Source organism: Macaca thibetana, chromosome 2, assembly GCF_024542745.1.
Source record: "Macaca thibetana thibetana isolate TM-01 chromosome 2, ASM2454274v1, whole genome shotgun sequence".
Lineage (NCBI taxonomy): Eukaryota > Metazoa > Chordata > Mammalia > Primates > Cercopithecidae > Macaca > Macaca thibetana.
The window spans coordinates 146,632,471-146,655,013 of NC_065579.1; the positions used below are offsets into that span (position 1 = coordinate 146,632,471).

Genomic DNA, 22,543 nt, shown 5'->3' on the forward strand with positions numbered 1-22,543 from the left:
GCCCCCCCCGCAACCGGCGCGCCGTGCACACCCGTTCCGTCCCTGAAGCGTCCGCCCTCCCGAGGCTCACGGGCACCGCCAGGTGTGGTGCCCCGGGTGGATGGTCTAGGAACGGGGAGGTCACCGCAGGCAAGGTTGCTCTCTCACATAACTTCTGCTGCCTGAAGCCTCCAAGAGCCCGAGATGGAGGGATCCTTCTGAGAAGTGAAGCCATTGGACTTCCTGGGTAAGGGGAGACTTGGAGAACTTTTCTGTAGCTAGCAGAAGGATTGTAAAATGCACCAATCAGCACTCTGTAAAACGCACCAATCAGCAGGATCCTAAAAGTAGCCAATCAAAGGGAGGATTGAAAAAAGGGCACTCTGATAGGACAAAAATGGAACATGGGAGTGTACAAATAAGGGAATAAAAACTGGCCACTCCCACCAGCAGTGGCAACCCTCTAGGGTCCCCTGCCACACCGTGGAAGCATTTTGCTCTTCACAGTAAATCTTGCTGCTGCTCACTCTTTGGGTCCGTGCCATCTTTAAGAGCTGTAACACTCATGGCGAAGGTCCACGGCTCCATTCTTGAAGTCAGTGAGACTATGAACCCACTGGAAGAAACCAACTCCAGACACGCTTCCAATCATTCATGCATTGCAGCAAGCTCTTACCAAGTGCCTGATGGGTACTGCTGGGCTACAGTGCCTGCTAACATTACATTCTAGGGGGTGAGGGCTAAGTCAAACAATAAAGCCTGAACCAGACCATTTCAGAGAGCGAGAAGTTCCCTAGGGAAAATAAAAGCTGAGATAAAAAAGAGCGGGAGAGGGAGGATGGACAGCTATGGGTCAGGGAAGATATCTCGGAGTTGCTGTTTGAGTTGAAACTCCAGTGTTGAAAGGAGCCAACCATGGGAAAAGACTGTTTGAAGATGCAAGAGGACAACATTTGAAGATGGAAGAGGACAACATTATCTCTGACTCAGAAATTCCCACCCCAAGAGTCTGTAGCCTGGGCATAGGAGAGGCCACAAACCTCTAAATTGAACACACAATGAATGTGTTGTGATATGCTCTTGCTAGAGAGAGGGTCCACAACTCTCACTAGATTATGAAGCGTCTAGAACCACAAAAAAGGTTGTCAGCCACAGTCACCAACCAGAGGTCACAAACCTAAGTCTCTGCTCTGGCCAGGTGGTGGGTAAATCAAAGAAGAGAAGTTAACAGAGTCTAAGATGACAGGGAGTGGTGGGGATCTGGGAGAACTGGAGAACCGTTTTCCTGTGCAAAGAGGGAAGCCACTGCTCAGCCTCAGCCAATGATACCAGGCAGGAATGGTAGCCCAACGTTGCCTCATCCTTCCATTTTTCTAGAGAAGAGAGTGTTTCTGTAACACTGTGGCGGTGGAGCACAAAGTCACTGAATCTTACTTTTGCCCTGTGTGATGAGCTAGGCCATGTGCTGATGTATTCATGCTTGCAGTAACTGCCTCCTTCGTTCCACCACTCTGCACTAGGAACAGAGTCCATGTCATAGACTGAATTGTGTCCCTCTCAAATTCATATGTTGGCACCCTGACCCGCAGTGTGATGGTATTTGGAGATGGGACCTTTGGGAGGTTAGATGAGATCATGAGAGTGGATCCTTGTGATGGGATTAGTGTCCTTACAAGAAGAGAACAGAAACTTTGTTTCCATTTTTCCATCTTGCAAATAAGGAACAGTAAAAATACGTCTTCCATTTTAAAAATCTAGTAGTAAAAGCAGTAAACATATTTAAAAGGGAGGGTTAGTAAATAGGTAATAAGAGCTTTAGAGGCTTTATGTACCTCTGAGAAACATTTCAACTAACAAAAGATTTTGTAGAGGGCCTGGCTTCAAATAAACCTCATTTCTTACCTCTGTTTTAAACAGAATCCTGAAATGGTAATGAAAAGAAAAAAGGTTTGGCTGAGTGTGGTGGTTCATGCCTGTAATCCCAGCACTTTGGGAGGCTGAGGCAGGCAGATCACTTGAGGTCAGGAGTTTGAGACCATCCTGGCCAACATGGCGAAACTCTGTCTCTACTAAAAATACAAAAATTAGCCTGGAGTGGTGGCAGGCACCTGTAATCCCAGCTACTCAGGAGGCTGAGGCAGGAACATGGCTTGAACCCGGAGGGTGGAGGTTGCAGTGAGCCAAGATTGCACCACTGCACTCCAGCCTGGGAGATGAGCAAAACTCCGTCTCAAAAAAAAAAAAAAAAGAAAGAAAAAAAGTTTGTGTTTTAACCCTTTAATGTATTGTTCTCACAGACTCAATAGTGAACTTCATGCATTGACCTCTGAAGTATTGGTTGAAACTTGGGACAATGCTAAGCCTTGGGAGATGCAGTTTCTACTCTCGAGATGACCACAGTCGAATATGAAAATGGGAGGGGGACAGTCGATATAATAATCTGGTATTTACAAGGCAGAGAAGGGCAGGTTTTGAGTGGGAGTGAGCTGTGGGCATGGGGGATGTGGTCAAGACACTTCTTAAAGGTAGTGACACCTGATCTAAACTGGAATAAAGTGCAGAAGCAGAGGGAGCTGCCTAGCAAAAGTCGGAAGGGGTGTGATAGCATGGGGTCGGGGCACTGAACATGGCAGGGAAGGGAAGTGATGAGAATGGAATTGAAGAGGAGACTTCAAAGTTACTGTCCCAGGGCAAAACTAATCTAAACAAGACTAGAGGGTGCTTCTGAGGGGTAAGGGATTGGTGGCAGTTGACTGGAAAAGGGCTTAAAGGCCTTTTCTGGGGTATGGGTATGGTCTATATCTTGACAGAGGTTTGGGTTTAGTGAATATACACTTAAGATTTGTGCACTTTACCATATGGAAAATTTATATGAAAAGAAAAAACTATTAACAAATATTGAACTCTAGTTGACAGTACATGTACTAGAGTGTTCAGGGGAGTGTACTGGTTCTGCACCTTACTTTAAAATGCATCTGAAAACCTAGATGAACTGATGGGTAGCTAGAGGGATGGCTCGATGGCCATATGCATAATAAACAAATGTTATTGGCAGAATTCATGTGATGGATGTATGGGTGATCCATGTAAAATTATTTAAACATTGCTATACTTTTGAACATTTTCATAATATAATAAAATATTGGGAAAGAATGAAACAATCCTCTAAACTAAAAAAAAAAAAAGAAGTTTCTGTCCTACAATCTCTTATCCATAGTATTTCTAAAATCTAAAAAGCTCTGAAAACAGCAAGTTTTCTGGAACTTTTTGTCAGTAAACCATGACCTGAACTGAGAGGAGGCTAGCTGTAGCTATGTAACTGCTTTTCACAAGCATGCACATATTTCACTGCAGATGTTTGACTGCGATGTGCTGCCCATACTCCACTGAGGGAGTCATATGGTATATAGTTTATCCTCTGTATTGCCTCTCAGAAATCTGAAAAATTCCGAATTCTGAGAAACACTTGGTCTCAGGAGCTTCAGGTAAGAGGCTAGAGTCTCATAAAGATTTTTCAGTGACAAGATTTTGTGACTAATTGGATGCGCAATGGGGGAGAAGGAGGACACTGGGACGATCTCTAAATTTCTAGCTATAGACCTTCATTTTTTCATTTTTCATTATTCAGTCTTGTGATGGTTAATACTGAGTGTCAACTTGATCAGGCTGAAGGATACAAAGTATTGATCCTGGTTGTGTCTGTGAGGGGTTGCCAAAAGAGATTAACATTTGAGTCAGTGGCCTGGGAAAGACCAGATTAAGACCCACCCTTAATCTGGGGGGGGCGCAATCTAATCAGCTGCCATCGCAGCTAGAATATGAGCAGGCAGAAAATGTGAAAAGAGAGACTGACCTAGCCTCCCAGACTTCATCTTTCTCCCGTGCTGGATGCTTCCTGCTCTTGAACATCAGACTCCAAGTTCTTCAGTTTTGGAACTCAGACTGGCTCTCCTTGCTCCTCAGCCTGCAGACGGCCTATTGTGGGACATTGTGATCATGTGAGCCAATATTTAATAAACTCCCACATATATATATGTGTGTGTGTGTGTGTGTATATATATATATATATATACATATATATATGGGATTCTCTAGAGGGACAGAACTAATGGAATATGTGTATATATATTCCACATGTCCACGGCTAGGAAGCACAGAGCTGCTCACTATATATATATTATATATATATGTTAAAAAAATAGAGAGCCACTCATTATATATATAATATAGAGAGAGCCACTCATTATGTATATGTATAATGGAATATATATATATATATATATATATGTTTATTCCAAGATGGAAGAGGACAACATTATCTCTGACTCAGAAATTCTCACCCTGAGAGTCTGTAGCCTGGGCTTAGGATATATATATGTGTGTATATATACACACACACATGCACACACACACACACACATATATATATATTCCGTATATATTCCATTCGTTCTGTCCCTCTAGAGAATCCTGACTAATACAAATCTTCTAACAAATATTGATTGAACACCTGCTGTGTGGCAGACATGATATTTTGGAGGGATACAACGATGGATGAATAAGGCAAATAATGATGAAGTGTTTTGGGAGAAACAAGGCAGCATTGCTGAGAGTTACTGGTGCAAGGGAGGAGGATGCTCATTAAGGGAGAGGCATTTGAGCTGACAAAGATGCAGGAGAAGGGCCAGGCTGCACAGAACCTAGGGAAATTTATGAAAGAACGTGCTGCACAGAGGAAACAGCAGGCTCAGAGACAGCAGCAACCGGAGCCAGGTGGCACGTGGCGAGGTGGGGCTGAAGAGAAGAAGCTGCATGCTAAGCATATCCTGAAAATGTCTTTCAGAGTATGGTTTAGTCTGGTGGTGTGGCCTTCTGAAGCATCAAAGGCAGAAGCTCTGGAAAGCTGGCCGGAGGCCAAAGCCAGACTTCCCCAGAAAACAGGATCTCACCAATGCTGAGATTGGTGTTGCAACATCACCCAAGTCTCCCTCCCTGTGAGGGCTCTGGTTGTGTGGCTGGCCCAAGAGTCTCAGAAACAGAATGCCCTTGAGACAAACCATTAAGACTCACTCCTTCTTCCAGACAGTTACTCTGGAAGCATTTAAGGCCCCAGCCTCTTGTCCTCTTGGGCCCCAAGGAGAGTAGTCTTCATGAAAAGGCATGTTCTAGTACCAAGTATTTCTTTTCTATATTGTATGTAGTAGCCAAATATTATAAACAAAGTAAATGTCCTTAAAAAGAATAATTATGGTAAGTTTGAAATTATATGAAGACAAAGACCAGGCATAGTGGCTTACATCTGTAATCCCAGCACTTTGAGAGGCCAAGGCGGGCAGATCATTTGAGACCAGAAGTTCGGGACCAGCCTGGCCAACATGGCAAAACCCTCTCTCTACTAAAAACACAAAAATTAGCCAGACGTGGTGGTGCTTGCCTGTAATCCCAACTACTCAGGAGGCTGAGGCACGAGAATCGCTTGAACCAGGAGGCAGAGGTTGCAGTGAGCCGAGATCGCACCACTGCACTCCAGCCTAGGCGACAGAGTCTTGCTCTGTCTCAAAAAAAAAAAAAAGAAAGAAATTATATCAGGACACAAAGCTACCAAAAATCATAATTTAAAAGAAGAGGAGTGTATGGCAGTCTAGACTGGCCCTGAGTTGCTCATCGTTGGGTAATGGGTCTTGGGAGTTCATTATTCTGTCTACATTTTTGATATGTTCAAAGTTTCCCATGATAAAAAACTGTAAATAGAAAAAGAGAGATGGTGGTCTGTCTATACTGTGGAATATGATACAGACTTTGAAAAGAACAAAGAAGCTGTTTGTATACTACTTGGGAACAATCTCTAAGATATATTGGTGACAGAAAAAATAGAGTGCACACTAGTGTGTATAGCATGTTTGCATTTATGAAAAATGCACTCTCTCTATATATGTGCTTGTACAAGTATAGAATAGCCCTACAAGGATACATAAGATATGGATAACAGCAGACACAAGAAGGTCCCAGGGCTCAGCCCTCCAATTTTCTCTCTATATATTTACTCCCTGGTGATGTCTATGTCTCTTGGCATTACAAGCCATTGACTCCCAAATTCAGGTTCTGTGTGTGAGGCTACAGCTAGGAGCCTCCCCCTCCTAATTGCAGGCTCACATATACAACCTGAATGTGTAATAGGCATCTCAAACTTACATGTCAAGGTCAGAATTTCTGGTTTTACCCTCCACTCCACTCCACTCCCATCACAGTGAATGAGAACCGCATCCTCCCAATTGTTTAAGCAGCAAACTGTGGCTCAGTTCTTGACTCCTCTCTTTCTTTCATACTCCACATCCAATTCACTGAAAAATTATGTTGGTTTGCCCTTAGAATCCAACCCCCTCTGAACATCTCTACCATCAGCACTTCATCTAAGCCATCATCTCTTACCTGGATTACCGCAGCAGTAAAATTCACCCTTGTTGGTGTATGGCTCTATGAGCTTTGGCCAATGCATAAAATCAGGTAATCACCATCACAATCAAGATACAAAACAGACTTATAACCCTCAAAAAAAAAAAAGAAGGAAAGAAAGAAAAAAAAACCTTTGTGATCAACCCCTCCTACTCCTTTAACCTCTGGCAGCTACTTATCTATGTTCTCTGTCTGTACAAGCTTTGCTTTTTCCAGAACATTATATAAGTGGAAGCATACAGTAGGTAACCTTTGGAGTCCAGCTTCTTTCACTTAGCATAATGCATTTGAGATTTATCCATGTTGTTGTGTGTGACTGCAGTGTGTGATCCTTTTTATCACTGTGTAGTATTACATTGTATGGATGGATCATCATTTGGTTGCCCAGTCACCTCTTGAAGGCCATTTGGGTTGTTTCTAGGTTTTGGCTATTATATAGCTGTTCTAAAGACTCATGTATAAGTTTCTATGTGAACATAAGTTTTACTCGGGTAAATACTAAAAGTGAGATTGTTAGGTCATATGGCTAGTGGGTTTTAACTTTATAAGAAACTGCTAAACTGTTTTCCAGAGTGGCTGTATCATTTTACATTCCTGCAGCAATGTATAAGAGTTTCAATTGCTCAGCATCATCAATTGTAGTTGGTATTGTTGAGTGTCTTGTTTTTGTTTTTGTTTTAGAGATGGGGTCTCACTCTGTCGCCCAGGCTGGAGTGCAGTGGCACAATCATAGCTCACTGCAGTCTCAAACTCCTGGGCTCAAACCATCCTCCCATCCCAGCCTCCTGGGTAGCCCAGCCAATTTTTAAAATTTTTTGTAAAGATGGAGTCTCGCTATGTTACCTAGCCTTTTTTGTTTTTAATTTTAGCTTTTCTTGTAGGATGTGGTGGCTCATGCCTGTAATTGCAGCAATTTGGGAGGCCAAGGTGGGAAGATCATTTGAGCCCAGGAGTTGGAGACCAGCCTGGGAAACACAGTAGGGCTCCATCTCTACAAAAAATACAAAAATTAGCCGGGCATGGTGGCACATGCCTGTGGTCTCAGCTACTTGAGAGGCTGAGGTGCACGGATCTCCTGACCCCAGGAGGTCAAGGCTGCAGTGAGCCATGATCGTGCCACCACCCCAGCCTGGGCAACAGAGCAAAACCTTGTCTCAATAGCAATTGTAATGTTGTCCTTTCCAATAGGTGTGTTGTGGTATCTCATCGTGGTTTTAATTTACTGAAGCTGTTCTTTTACTAGGACTCCCTGCATCTGCTCTTGTTCTCCTACAGCCTGTTCTGCTTACAGAAGCTGGAGTGAGCCTTTGTCTCTTCATCTCACTTGGAGCAAGAGCCACAGTTCTTACAACAGCACAGTGGCAGGCAAATGGGGCCATGCACACGCACAGAGACACACACACACATGTGCGCGCACACACACAGATGCATGCACACAGACACACGGACACACACGTGCAGATGCACAGAGACACACAGATGTATGGACACACGTGCGCACAGCGGCAGGCAAATGAGGCCATGCACACGCACAGAGACATACATGCGTGCACACACACAGAGATGCATGCGCACACACATGCACACACACGAGACACATGCACACATGCACGCACACACACATGCACACAGCGGCAGGCAAATGGGGCCATGCACACACGTAGAGACACATAGATGCACATGCACACACCCATGCACACGCACAGAGGTACACAGATGCACACACACACGTGTGCGCAGCAGCAGGCAAATGGGACCATGCATAAGCACAGAGACACACACGCACGCACACATGCACATGCACACACACAGACACACGCTCATGCACAGAGACACACACACGCACACATACACACACCATGCTACCTTCCTGAACTCATCTCCTGTTTTCTTCTGGCTCCAGCCACACTAGCCCCCTTGCTGTTACTCAAAACCCCCAAGCAAGGACCAGAGCATTTTTCTCCCAAACCTCTAAACAGCTCACCCCTCACCTCCTCCAAGTTCAACTGTCATGTCCTGCATGAGCCCTGCCCTGGACAGCCTCTCTAAAAGTACAGTCCCCTCCCTACTCCTGATCCCACTTATCCTGCTCCAGTTTTTCCTTTGCGCATATCACCTTTGAACATACGTGTATGGTTTATTTCCTTATTATGTTCATTCCTCATTATCTGTCTCCCCCTGGGTTTAGCATAGTGCATATAGGTGGTGCTCAATAAATGTTATCTCCAGGGAGGGGAATAGGTGGGCTGGAGGGAAGACGGGAAGACATTTTACTTGAAACACATTGGCATTTTTTGAATTTTAACTCATGTGAAAGTATTACCTATTCAAGAAATACATTTTTCAAAATTTTAAAAAATGTCCTAAAGGCACCAGTGGGACTAAGTTTCCTTAGTTTGTATCCCCAAGGGAAGAGTTACAAATGCTTTATCACTGTCCCCTGTGGACAGACTGACTCCTCACCCCACCCCAGCCCACCCCGCCATGCTCCTCTCTGTTTCTCTCCCTGTGCCTGGTGACCTTGAACCTGTGCAATCCTGCACACACACCGTGCTCATCCACCCCACCCCAACACTCGCCCACGGTCTACTTCCTTGGACTGGCACGCCCTCTGGAAGCTTCCTTGAACCTCCAGGGACTGGACTGGTTGCCTCCATGTCATGTTCTGCACAGTCATGCTTTTTGAGGACAAATGACAGAAACTCACAGTGAAACTGACTTAAGCAAAAAAGGGAACATGCTGGCCCATGGTATAGTGAAAAGCACAGACACTGCTTGTGTCCAGTCCTGCTCCCACCAGCTGGAAATTGTGGAGCCTTGGGCACATTACAAAACTGCTTTGTGCCTCAGTTTCTTCATTTGTCAAAAGGGGCATAATACTTCCTAACTCACAGGGTAGTGATGATTATATGAATTGGTATGTCTATAGCACTCAGAGCAATTCCTGGTATATTAATAAGTGCTATATCAGTGTTTGTGAATTTAAATAAATAAACCTAGCTAAAAAGTCTGGGGGAAGAGCTTGCTTCATCCAGGGGCTCAGATGACAACATGAGGACACTGACTTTGTCTCTTTCTCTCCATTCCTCCTTCCTCTGAGTTGTCTCCATTCCCAGACAGGCTCCCCCCTCACAATGACAAAGTAGCTGTCAGCAGCACCACAAAGTCCCCAAATCAAGTCTCCTTGACCCTGATGAAGTCATGTGCCCCTGCACCAAGAGAGAAATCCAGTGCTTTGCCTAGCCAGGTGTGGGTCATAAGCCCACCCCAAGAACGGGGATAAGGAGGAGCCAGGGGATCCCCTACAGGAAATGGAGAGCTATTCCCAGCAAAATGCAGGTTGCTTCACGCCTCCTATAGTGTACTTTGTTTCTGTCCTACCTCCCTCCCACTAAGCCAAGTTTGCTTTACACCAGGCAGGTACTCCAGAGCTCTTCCCCTTCCTGGTAGCTGAGCATGCCTAGAGAGCAAGGGCCTCACCTTGCACATCTTTGATAGCTCTGGGCCTGGCACACGCAAAGCCCCACATCTGATTCTTGAATGCACTCACCCCCAAACCTCTAGCCCACGAAGACATCCTCCTCTGCAAAAGACTCCCTGGGCCCCCTACAGTTCCACAGGCTGGACACAGTCCCTGGGAAAATTAGTGACGGGAAACAGCCTGCAGAACTGCGATTATTTGGGATTTGTTCTTCATGTTAATGCGATGCTGATTCCTTTCTGTTTCTTTAATGCCATTTTGTACTAAGGTAGTTCAAAGTTCTTTACAAACAGCTAGTAATTAATTCAACTTCATTAAGGCCAATTAATCCAGGATTAATTATAAATTTGCCCAGAGGAAGTTATTATACTTTGCTCTTTGATTTGAGTTTTGGCTTTAAAGAGTCTTTCAGGAGTGAAATGGAAATTTCCCTTTTCTCTGAGGGTATCTACCTCGCCAGTAATTGTGTTAACCATGTGCCTTCCTCAGTAGGTCCCATGCCAACCTCTAAGGAGGCTGCCACCCAGGTCAGCTGAGCTACATAACGTTCCAGCATTAATCAGATCTGCCAATGCCACATTTAGCTGGGGGTCAAGGAGGCCTGATATAGCGGCAAGAACTCCTCCACGCGGGTTCAAATCATGGCTGGACCTCATGTGTGACTTCACCATCTCTTCCACCTGCAAAATGGGCATCACGGCGTTTCACAAGATCATTGTGGTTGGTAGTGGTCAGCACCTACTCCCTCTTCTTTTGTAAGACCTCCTTAATTCTCCTTGGAAACTTCTCCCCTCCTTTCTTCCAGGTCATTAGGGGGCTGACCCCAATCTCAGTTCCAGGGATGAACCTGAGACTTAGTACTAACCAAGCAGCATGGTCCATCCCGCTGGCTGCAGTGACTGGATTGTTAGTGAGCCTAACGACCCAAGTTGGCCAATCACAGCCAACCCCGGCGTATTTCCCAGGGCAAGCAATACAAAAGTGTACTCTTTGCCACTGGACTGAAATCTGGAGCATGCAGGCCTGGGCTATGATGGGATCTCAGGAGAGGAGCCAGGCCATGGCAGAATAGTGGTCTCCCAAAGATGTTCACATCCTGGAGCCAGTGAATATGTTACCTTCCATGGCCAAAGGGTCTTCACAGATGTGATTAAGATAAGGGTCTTGGCGGGGCACGGTGGCTCACGCCTGTAATCCCAGCACTTTGGGAGGCCGAGAAGGGCGAATCACAAGGTCAGGAGTTCGAGACCAGCCTGATCAACATAGTGAAACCCTGTCTGTACTAAAAATACAAAAATTAGCCAGGCATGGTGGCACACACCTGTAGTCCCAGCTACTCGAGAGGCTAAGGCAAGAGAATTGCTCGAATCCAGGAAGCAGAGGTTGTGGTGAGCCACGATTGTGCCACTGAACTCCAGCCTGGGCAACAGAGCGAGACTCTGTCTCAAAAAAAAAAAAAAATCGATAAGGGTCTTGAGATGAGGAGATGATTCTGGAGTATCAGGGTGGGCCTGATGTTATCATGAAGAGACCTTATAAGAAGCAGGAAGGTCTGGGCGCTGTGGCTCATGCCTGTCATCCCAGAACTTTGGGAGGCTGAGGCTGAGGTGGGTGGATCACCTGAGGTCAGGAGTTCGAGACCAGCCTGGCCAACATGGTAAAACCCCGTCTCTAATAAAAATACAAAAATTAGCTGAGTGTGGTGGCATGCGCCTATACTGCCAGATACTACTCAGGAGGTTGACGTGAGATAATTGCTTAAACCCGGCAGGTGGAGCTTGCAGTGAGCCAAGATCGCCCCTCTACACTCCAGGCTGGGTGACAGAGTGAGACTCCGTCTCAAAAAAAAAAAAAAGGAGAGAGGCAGGAGGGTCAGAAGCAGAAAGATGACACCATAAGAAAGACTCAACCGGCCATTCCATTTTTGGCTTTGAAGGTGGAAAGGGGACTTGAGTCTAGGCATGTGGGCAGCCTGGAGAAAATAAGAAAATGGATTCTCCCCCAGAATCCCCGGAAAGGAATGCAGCCCTAACAACACGTTCATTTTAGCCCAGCGAGACCCACTTTGGACTTCTGGCCTCCAAAACTGTAAGATTATTGATTTGTGTTGTTTTAAGCCACTAAATCTGTTGTGGCAGCAATAGGAAACTAATACAAACATTTAACTGGAGTGTCAAATCTATGTTTGTATTTATTGATTAAATGGATGGCTCCTCCTAATTCCACCCCACCTCATCAGAGCTCTGCAGGGTCTTTACCAGGCTTATTCCACATCCGAGACCCAGGACCACAGTTTGACAGTTAAGATCTTCACCGGAAGAGACCTCAATGCCTGCCCTCTTGTCAGACCGGCTGCATTTGTCCAGGCTACCCTGACTGACCTCTGACCCCACTACCATGTGCTCTAGACAGGGCCCATGGGAGACCCAGGCTGCGCACGTTCCCAGGCAGACTCTGGGAGTCAGCGGATGTGGCCAGGTTTACCCATTGCAGTGGGACGTGCCTGCTGAAACGGAAACACTGCTCCCAGCAGAGGACTTTATGCTGGGAGGCATGGGCTTTGCCCTTGCTAACCTGACCTCTGTCCCCAGCCCAGCTTCCCATCTCTAGGTTCCAAAGGAGTTCCTGTGAGTGCCCAAGGGTACTATTTCCATTTAAAAAGTATGGCAAGTACTCTCTTCAGCAGCACCTATACTAAAATTGGAACGAGACAGAGACAGTTAGCATGGCCCCTGGGCAAGGATGACACACAAAACAAAAATTAATTAAAAACATAATCGTGAAGGGGGAAAAGTATGACAAAATCTACTGCTAAGGACAGGACACACAGAGAGAAGGCAACTATTAAGAAAAGAAAGTCAGGCGTGGGGGCTCATGCCTATAATCCCAGCACTTTGGGAGGCCAAGGCGGGTGGATTGCCTAAGGTCAGGAGTTCGAGACCAGCCTGACCAATATGGTGAAACCCTGACTCCACTAAAAATAAAAAATTAGCTGGGCGTCGTGGTGGGTACCTGTAATCCCAGCCACTCAGGAGGCTGAGGCAGGAGAATCGCCTGATCTGGGGAGGCGGAGGTTGCCGTGAGCCAAGATCATGCCACTACACTCCAGCCTGGGTGACAGAGCAGACTCCGTCTCAAAAAAAAAAAAAAAAAAAAAAAAGTAAAGAAAAGAAAAAAGTCCATGTCTTCACACTCAAAGGTGCTGACACCATGCGTTATGCCCCTCCCAGTGCTAGAGTCCCTTGTTAAGATCTCATTTAATTATCTTAATAATCCTGTGAATGTTGTCATCGCCGTTTTACAGCAGAGGGAAATGAGAGGTAACTTGCTCAGAAAAAGCAGGATTTGAACCTGGGTCATTTTGTGAGCTAAAGGCTACCAGGCCACCTGGAGCATCAGGACAGACCCGTCTGTTCCCAGCTGAACCTTGGTTTATGTCAGATTTCCCCAACCTCAGTGATATGAAAAACCATCTTCAGAATTTCTGTGCTATCTAGGGAACACCTATGACTTAATTATCATTTTTCTTTCAATTGACCTGCTTTTTTTACTTAGTGAAGTATTTCCCCAAACATAGAAAACCATTATTGCTTACCAGAAATAGTCAAAAACCACAAAAATAAATACAATAAAAACAACAGTAGCCTTTCCAAAGAATCTTTAATAAAAAGGAAGTCTAGCAAGTACAGTCATGCGTCTCTTAATGCCAGGGATACTCTTTGAGAAATGTGTCTTTAAGTGATTTTGTCATTGCATGAACATCATAGAGTATACTTATACAAACCTAGATGGTATATATACTAGTACATGTACATTTTTTTAATCTGGAAAACTAAGTGTCCCATAATCTTTACTGAATATTGAATATCAATCATTTCCCCTACTTGATCTGAAATGCTAATATCAAGTTCCATATATCAGGTTTTTATATATGCTCCATGATAATCTTATGGGACCCCTGTCCTATATGTGTCCTGTCATTGACCAAAATGTTGTTATGGGATACATGACGGTATGAGGAAGGAATTAAAAGCACACTCCAGCACACTAAAACTTACTAAAAGAAAACTAAAAAGGCAATAGTGTTCTCACTACATAAATCAATGTTAGTTACTTTTATGACTTTGTACCACCTATAAGGTGTCAGCAAAATCATCTGTATCCCCTTTGACCCCAGAAGGCAGCCTAGGTCTGAAATAATAAGCATGCCCATTAGCTTACCAATAATTAGAAAGGTGGATAAGTCCAAATGCTGCTGAGGATGTGGGAGCAGTTGCAGGCAGTGTGCCTATAATCTAAAAGCCAGCAGCCCCAACCCTGAGTGAGCTTTGTTCTCAGGTCTATTAGCACACAAGGATGAGGATGTTCATTGCAACTCTGTTGTAATTGCGGAGAGTTAGAGGCAGTGGAAGGTCTAACACTGGGAGGAGAATAAGATGTGGTGGATGCTTAGGGTGGGACTTGGACAACAGCAGGGATTGCCAATCTGGTGGGGAGCAATGAGAAATGGAGAGATTGTATACACACACACACACACACACACACACACACACACACACACACACCATACATATACATCACACCCTCGGTGTTGGGTGAAAAATGTAAGAAACAGAATGAGATCTGTAGTACAAGGTCATGTATGTACTTGTTTATATAAATGAATGCCACTTATTTACCAGGGATAGAAAGCCACCCAGGACCTGGACCAAATGTATTAGAGTGGGCACCTCCATGGGGAAATGAAATCAGAGCAGAGATTAGGGGTGGAGAGGGGAAATATTTAAAATAAAATAAATCAAGAGAGCTTACTGGCTGGGCATAGTGGCTCAGGCCTGTAATCCCAGCACTTTGGGAGGCCGAAGCGCGTAGATTACTTGAGGTCAGGAGTTCGAGACCAGCCTGGCCAACATGGTAAAACCCCATCTCTACTAAAAATACAAAAAAATTAGCGGGGTGTGGTGGTGTGTGCCCATAATCCCAGTTACTCTGGAGGCTGAGGCAGGAGAATTGCTTGAACCCAGGAGGCAGAAGTTGCAGTGAGCCGAGATCACACCACTGTACTATAGCCTGCGTGACAGAGCAAGACTCCTTCTCAAAAAAAAGAAAAAGAGCTTACCACTGGCCCACTTACCCAAAATGATAGTGACTCATGAAACTGAAGGGAAGATGAACTCAATTCTCTGCATCTGAGATCCGGAAGACAGAGAAAAATAAAATAGACATAGGCAAGGACCTATGAATGGAGTGATGTGGCTGCAATGCAGGGTGTCAAAGGGGTGGGAGATGAGGCTGGAGTGATAGAGAGCCAGGCCATCCCCAGTGCTGGGTTGAGAATTTGCACTCTCTTCTGAAAGCACAGGGAGTTGTTGAAAGTTGCTAAGCAGGGGAATGATCTAGTGGGGTGGTCTCTCTGGTGGCCAGGAGGGAGGAGGGTGAGAGAAGGGGTGGAGCCTCCAAGTGAGTAGACCATTTACTCATTGAACAAATATTTTCTGAGCATCTTATATGTGCCCGACACAGGCCTGGAAACCGGGGGTTCCGCAGTGAAAAGAACAAACAAGAATCCCTACCTCGGTACACACCCAGTTATGGTAGGGAAGGCAGGCAATAAACAAATAAGCAATAGATGTATAGTGTATGTTACGTGGTGATGAATGCTGTGGGAACAACTAAGACGGGGGAAGGGGAAAAGCTGGTTTGGGTAAGCAGGAAGTTTCAATTGCAAATGTGGCCAGGGAAGGCCTCCCCTGGAGAGAATCCTGAAGAAAGTGGGGAGTGATTATATAGTAATTACCGGGGGAGAAATGCTGAGGCCTGATCAAGGGATAGGGCACCAAGCCACTGACTGGAGCACCGGGCCCTGTAGGTTTCAAAATGTTCTAGAATCACATGGGAAGGTGGTGCCACCTAGGTTTCCACACATGACTCCACACTGAATCTGCAAAATGTCAGTTGCTCTTGTTACAGTATCTAGCCCCCTCAGGTGGGAATTGTAAAATCACTCCTTGCCAGCACCAACTATTCTTTTGGTTTTGTTTTGTTTTGTGTTTTGAGACAGGGTCTTGCTCTGTCACCCAGGCTGGAGTGCAGCGGCACGATCATGGCTCATTGTAGCCTCCGCCTCCTGCACTCAAGCCAGCTTCCCACCTCAGCTTCCTCAACAGCTGAGACCACAGGTGCGTACCACCACACCTGCCCCATTAAGAAAAAAAAATTGTAGAGACGGGGTATCACCCTATTGCCCAGACTGGAAACCAACTATTCTTGTTACCTCTTTAGAGAGCTCTTTGAGATTATCCTATTGGAAGTAGCCTCCCATCCCCGCTCTCCTCTGTCACAGCATCCTGCTGCGGAGTCTTCTGGTGTCACCAGTTAGAACAACCTGCTTAGTTGCTTACATGTTAATAAACCCTCTCCCTCACTTGAAGGTAAACTCTGTGAGGGCTGTTGCTTCCTGCTGTATCCTCGAGGCCTAGAGGAATGTCCAGCTCATAGAAAGCACTTCATAAACATTTTTGAATGAATGGACAAATGTGTCTATAGCTCAGGCGTTGGGTCCAGGTAGAAGTTATGTGTGTGTTTGGGATTCCCTGATGAGGGATGGTAGCTGAAAGCAGGGGCTGGGAGGTGCCTGGGCTCAGGGAAAGTACCTAGAATGAAAAAGGAAGTGAGCCGAAGTCAGAATGTGGGGAAATGCTGAATGGTCAAGGGTGAGCCACAGGAAACATTAGTGAGAGAGCTGGAGAAGCCACAGTCAGGGACCAGGCACAGCCCCGAAGCCAGGGAGCAGCCTTTGCCAGTGGCCTCCTCATTCTCCACTATTCTTTCTTCCTTTCTGACAGAGCTCCATTTAGATTTTGGGAAGAGGTGTGCTCAGGTAAAAGCCTTTTCACACTCCCATCCTGCTTTGCCATTAGCAAGGGGTATGTGACCCAGTTCTGGACAGTGAGATGTAAGTGGGCATCACTGGTTGGGTTTTCTAGAAAGCCCCTTAGAGGGGACAGTCTTTGCTGGCCAGGATCTTCAGCATTTAGCCAATGGCTCTTTCTCTGTCCTTATTTTTCCTGCCTGGGATGTGGAAGTGAAGCCTGGAGGTGCAGCAGCCATCCTTGAATCACGAGAACCAAAGCTGTATGCTAAGGGTGAGGGAGCATGAGACACAATCCCCTACTTGCTGAAGCTACTATGTGTCTTGTTTTTTGTTACTTGAAGTCAAAAGCATTCCTAACTGACACCCTAAGTGAGCTGAGAGTTTCCCGATAGGGTTGGTGGTCAGTGGTGGTAAATGTTGCACAGAAATCCTATAAGCTTGCAAGATGTCTGGAGAATTTGGCTCTTGAGAAGTCAATTTTACCTTTTTTTAAAAAAAAATTTCTGGTAAAATATATATAAAATATTTTAAGCTATGGTTAAGTGTACAATTCAGTGGTATTAAGTACATCCAAGATGTTGTGAAACCATCATCACTATCTATTTCCATAACTTTTTTATTATCTCAAAAACAAAATCTGTACTTATTGATAATAACTTATCACCTCTCCCAACTCCTGTTAACCTCTATTCTACTTTCTGTCTCTATGAATTTGCCTATTACAGGTATTTCATATAAGTAGAATCATACATATTTGTTTATACCTATGTGTCCTTTTGTGTCTGGCTTATTTCACTTATCATAATGTTTTCAATGTTCATCCGTATTGTAACATGTGCCAAAAGAATTTCATCCTCTTCCTCTTTCTTTTGAGATGGAGTCTTGCTCTGTTGGCCAGGCTGGAGTGCAGTGATACAATCTCAGCTCACTGCAACTTTTGCCCCCCAGGTTCAAGCAATTCTCCTGCCTCAGCCTCCCGAGTAGCTGACATACAGTTGTTCATAGTATTTTTAGTAGAGATGGGGTTTCGCCATGCTGGCAAGGCTGGTCTCGAACCCCTGAACTTGTGATCCACTGGCCTTGGCCTCCCAGAGTGCTGGGATTACAGGCGTGAGCCACCGTGCCTGGCCTAATAATGTCATCCTTGTTATGGATGAATAATATTCCATTGCATGTGCAGTTCACATTTTGTCTGTCATTCATCCACTGATGAACACATGGGTTGTTTCCACCCTTTGGGAATTGTGAATATTGCTGATATGAACATGGGTACAGAAGAATCTGTTTGAGTCCCTGTTTTCAATTCTTTTAAACATTGAAATAGTAGAGGAATTGTTGGGTCATATGGTAAATCTACGATTAACTTTTTGAGGAATCAAGACATTTTCCACAGCAGCTGCACCATTTTACATTCCCACCAGCACTGCACAAGGGTTCCAATTTCCCCATATCCTTACCAACACTTGTTGTTTTCCATTTTAAAATTATAGCCATCTTGGGGGGTATGAAATAGTATCTCACTGTGGTTAGTATTTTCATTTCCCTGATAACTAATGATGTTAAACATCGTTTCATGTGTTTATTAGCCATTTGTGTGTCTTCTCTGGAAAATTGTCTATCACGTCCTTTATCCATTTTTAAATTGGACTGTTTGGTTTTTTGTTTTGAGTTGTGGGAGTTCTTTATATATTCTAAATATTAAACCCTCATGGGATATATGATTTGCAAATATTTTCTCCCATTCTGTGAGTTATCTTTTTAATCTTTTAAGTGTCCTTTGATACACAAAATTTTAAATTTTGATGAAGTCCAACATATTTAGTTTTTCTTTTGTTACATGTGCCTTCGGTGCCATATTTAAGAAACCATTGCCATGACACAAGGTCACGAAGATTTGCTCCTTCATTTCCATCTAAGAGTTTTGTAGTATAAGCTCCTAAATTTAGGGCTTTAAAAAATCCATTCTCAGTTAACTTTTATACACTGTGTAACATAAGGCTCCAGCTTCATTCTTTTGCATCCAGTTATCCAATTTTTCTGCCAGCATTTGTTGAAGAGACTCTGCTTTCCTCGTTGAATGGTCCTGACACCCTTGTCAGAAATCAGTTGGTCATATATGTGAGGGTTTATTTCTGGACTCTCAATTCTATTCACTGGTCTACATATCTATCTTTATGCCAGTACCACACTGTTTTGATTAATATTGCTTGTATCAAGTTTTGAAATCACAAATTATGAATACCCCACCTTTGTTCTTTTTCAGGATTATTTTGGCTATTTGGGGTTCCTTGAAATTTCGTATGAATTTTAGGATGAATTTTTCTGTTTTTGCAGAAACACGCCATTTGGATTCCAGTAGAAATGTGTTGGTTCTGCAGACCACTGTGGATAGTATTGTCATCTTAACAATATTAAGTCTTCTAATCTATGAATCCAGAATGTCTATTTATTTAAGCCTTCTGTAAATTCCTTCAACAGTGATTTGCTTCCACCTCCTTTGATGTACAAGTCTTGCACTTCCTTAGTTAAATTTATTCCTATTTTACTCTTTTTGATACTGTTGTAAATGGAATTTTTAAAATTTCTTTTTTTAGTGTTGTTTTTTGCTAGTGCATAGAAATATGATTGATTTTTATGTCAATTTTGCATCCTGCAACTTTGCTCAGCTTGTTTATTAGTTCTAAAAGGGTTTTTTGTTGTTGTTTGTTTGTTTGTTTTAGAGACAGAGTATCACCTTCTCGCCTAGGCTGGAGTGCAGTGGCACAATCATAGCTCACTGCAGCCTTGAACTCCTGGGCTCAGGTGATTCTCCTGCCTTGGCCTCCCAAAGCTCTGAGATTGCAGATGAGAACCACTGCTCTTGGCCTCTAACAGTATTTTCTGGATGGATTCTTTAGAGTTTTCCACATATAGGATTATGCCATTTAAGACAGAAGTAGTTTTACCTCTTCCTTTCCAATTTGGATGACCTTTAATTCATTTTCTTGCCTAATTGCTCTGTGTAGAACTTCCAGTACCATCTTGAGTAGAAGTGGCAAAAGTGGACATCCTTGCTTGTTCTTGATGGGGGGAAATTTTAGTTTTGCTTGTTTGTGTTTTGTTTTGTTTTTAGCAGAGGTTTACTAGGCAGAAGAGAAGAAAAAGAAAAACAGGCCAGGCGCGGTGGCTCGCGCCTGTAATCCCAGCACTTTGGAAGGCCAAGGCAGGCGGATCACGAGGTCAGGAGATCAAGACCTTCCTGGCTAACACAATGAAACCCCGTCTCTACTAAAATTACAAAATTTTAGTCGGGCTCGGTGGCGGGCGCCTGTAGTCCCAGCTACTCGGGAGGCTGAGGCAGGAGAATGGCGTGAACCCGGGAGGCGGAGCTTGCAGTGAGCCGAGATCGCGCCACTGCACTCCAGCTTGGGCAACAGAGCGAGACTCTGTCTCAAACAAACAAAAAAAAACAGAGAAACAGCTCTCTCTACAGAGAGGAGTCTCCGAGTGGAAAGAACCAGTGGGTGGTGGATGCACAGGATTTTACAGTCAGTTTTGAGGAGGTGTGCCTGATTTATATGCGGAACTGTCATACACAAAGAGTATAAGAGATATGGCGGTCACAGATAGGAAAGGAAGAAATTACCGTAGGAAAGTTTGAGACCCCGTTGCCGACACTCCATGGTGTTCAGAGGCCGGGGTCAGTCCAAAAGCCTTTGGATAACACCGTGGAGTAGCCCCGCCAGAAATCCTCAGTTGCTCCAAAACCTCCTCCAGCCTCATGCCACAGCTAAGTCCTCCATGATAGGAAGCTGATTCAAACACAGCCAATATGTTGTGTGTGTAACATATTGCCCAACAACCCATGTGTACTGGGGGATTCTCCATGTTCTCCCCAGCAAGCCTGTCCCCCAAGTCTTGTAAGGCTGGCAGCCACGCTCATCGTTTTTAAATGGCTGAAGGGGGCCCAGTATTTGGTTTGATTTAATTCTAAAATGGAGGCTGAGAGCCTTGAAATGAAAGGACAGAGTTGGAGTCTGCTACTCTACTCACTGTTTCCATGAATGTCGTACATTGGTATCCCAGACAAGGTCCCCAATATGAGGCAGCTACGTTGTCTGGGGTATGTACCCTGGGATTTGTTGTCTTGTGCCAGGAAAATTTAGGACATGGACATACACAAGGAATTTAGGAGCAGAGGTTTAATAGGCAGAAGAGAAAAGAAAGAGAAATAGTTCTTTTTGTATAGAGAGAAGTGTCTCAGAGCGGAAAGGACCCGGTCTCTTACCATTAAGACGTTAGCTGTGGGTTTTTCATAAAGAAGTTTGTATCATTTGAGACTGGGCACGGTGGCTCACGCCTGTAATCCCAGCACTTTGGGAATCCTAGGCGGGCAGATCACCTGAGGTCAGGAGTTTGAGACCAGCCTGGCAAACATGGTGAAACCCCGTCTCTACTAAAAATACAAAAATTAGCTGGGCATGGTGGCAGGTGCCTGTAATCCCAGCTACTTGGGAGGCTGAGGCAGGAAAATCATTTGAACCCGGGAAGCAGAGGTTGCAGTGAGCCCAGATCAGGCCACTACCCTCCAGCCTGGGCAAAAGAGCGAGCCTCTGTCTCAAAAAAATATAAATAAATAAAATAAAAAATTTTTAATTATATGGGTACATAGTAGATACATACATTTATGGACTACATGAGATATTTTGACACAGGCACACAATGTATAATAATCACATCAGGGTAAATAAGGTATTCATCATCTCAAACATACATCATTTATTTGTGTTACAAACAACCCAATTATACTCTTTTAGTTATTTTTAAATGTACAATAAATTATTGTTGACTATAGTCAGGCTGCTGTGCTATCAAACACTAGATCTTATTCATTCTAACTATAGTTTTGTACCCATTAACCATTTCCACTTCCCATTCCCACTCCCTTCCCAGCCTCTTGCAACCATTATTGTACTCCCTATCTCCATGAGTTCAATTCTTTTAATTTTTAGCGTTGACAAATGAGTGAGAACATACAAAATTTGTCTTTCTGTGCCTGGCTTATTACACTTAACATCATGACCTCCAGTTATATCCATGTTGTTGCAAGTGACAGGATCTCATTCTTTTTTATTTTCTTTATCCATTCACCTGTTAATGGACATTTAGGATGCTTCTAAATTGTGGCTATTGTGAATAGTGCTGCAGTAAACATGGGAGTACAGATGTCTCTTCGATATACTGATTCCTTTTTCTCCAGATCATCACCAGCATTTTTTATTGCCTGCTTTTGGATGAAAGCCGTTTTAACTGGAGTGAGATTATACTCATTGTACTTTTGATTTGCATCTCTCTGATGATCAGTGATGGTGAGCACCTTTTCATAAACCTACGTGCCATTTATATGTCTTCTTTTGAGAAACACCTATTCAGATCTTCTGCCTGTTTTTTTTTTTTTTTTTTTTAATTGGGTTACCAAATTTTTTCCTATTGAGTTGTTTGAGCTCCTTATATATTCTGGTTATTAATCCCTTGTCAGGTGAATAGCTTGCAAATATTTTCCCCCATTCTGTGGGTTGTCTCTTCACTTTGTTGAGTGTTTCTCTGTTGTGCAGAGGCTTTTTAACTTTATATAATCTCATTTGTCCATTTGTGTTTTGGTTGTCTGTGTTTATGGATATTACTCAAGAAATCTTTGCCCAGACGGATGTCCTGGAGAGTTTCTCCAACGTTTTCTTTCAGTGGTTTCATAGTTTGAGGTCATAGATTTAAGTATT

The 22,543-nt window shown here is 44.1% G+C and overlaps 1 protein-coding gene and 1 non-coding gene across 3 annotated transcripts in view; both read left to right on the forward strand.

Moving 5' to 3' along the window:
* Positions 1-22,543, forward strand: part of RUVBL1 (RuvB like AAA ATPase 1) — a 257,142-nt gene that overhangs the window by 176,791 nt on the left and 57,808 nt on the right. Inside the window, exon 1 of one of the 2 annotated variants that reach the window (XM_050781727.1) lies at positions 208-226. The exons of the other annotated variant lie outside the window; for it this stretch is intronic. The gene's annotated coding sequence lies outside the window, so the exon portion shown is untranslated. Of the gene's footprint in view, positions 1-207; positions 227-22,543 lie in introns of those variants that run through there. 2 annotated transcript variants of the gene reach the window in all.
* LOC126949428 (U6 spliceosomal RNA) lies at positions 12,584-12,690 on the forward strand. Its single transcript, XR_007723732.1, has one exon. It is a non-coding gene; the product is annotated as a U6 spliceosomal RNA (small nuclear RNA).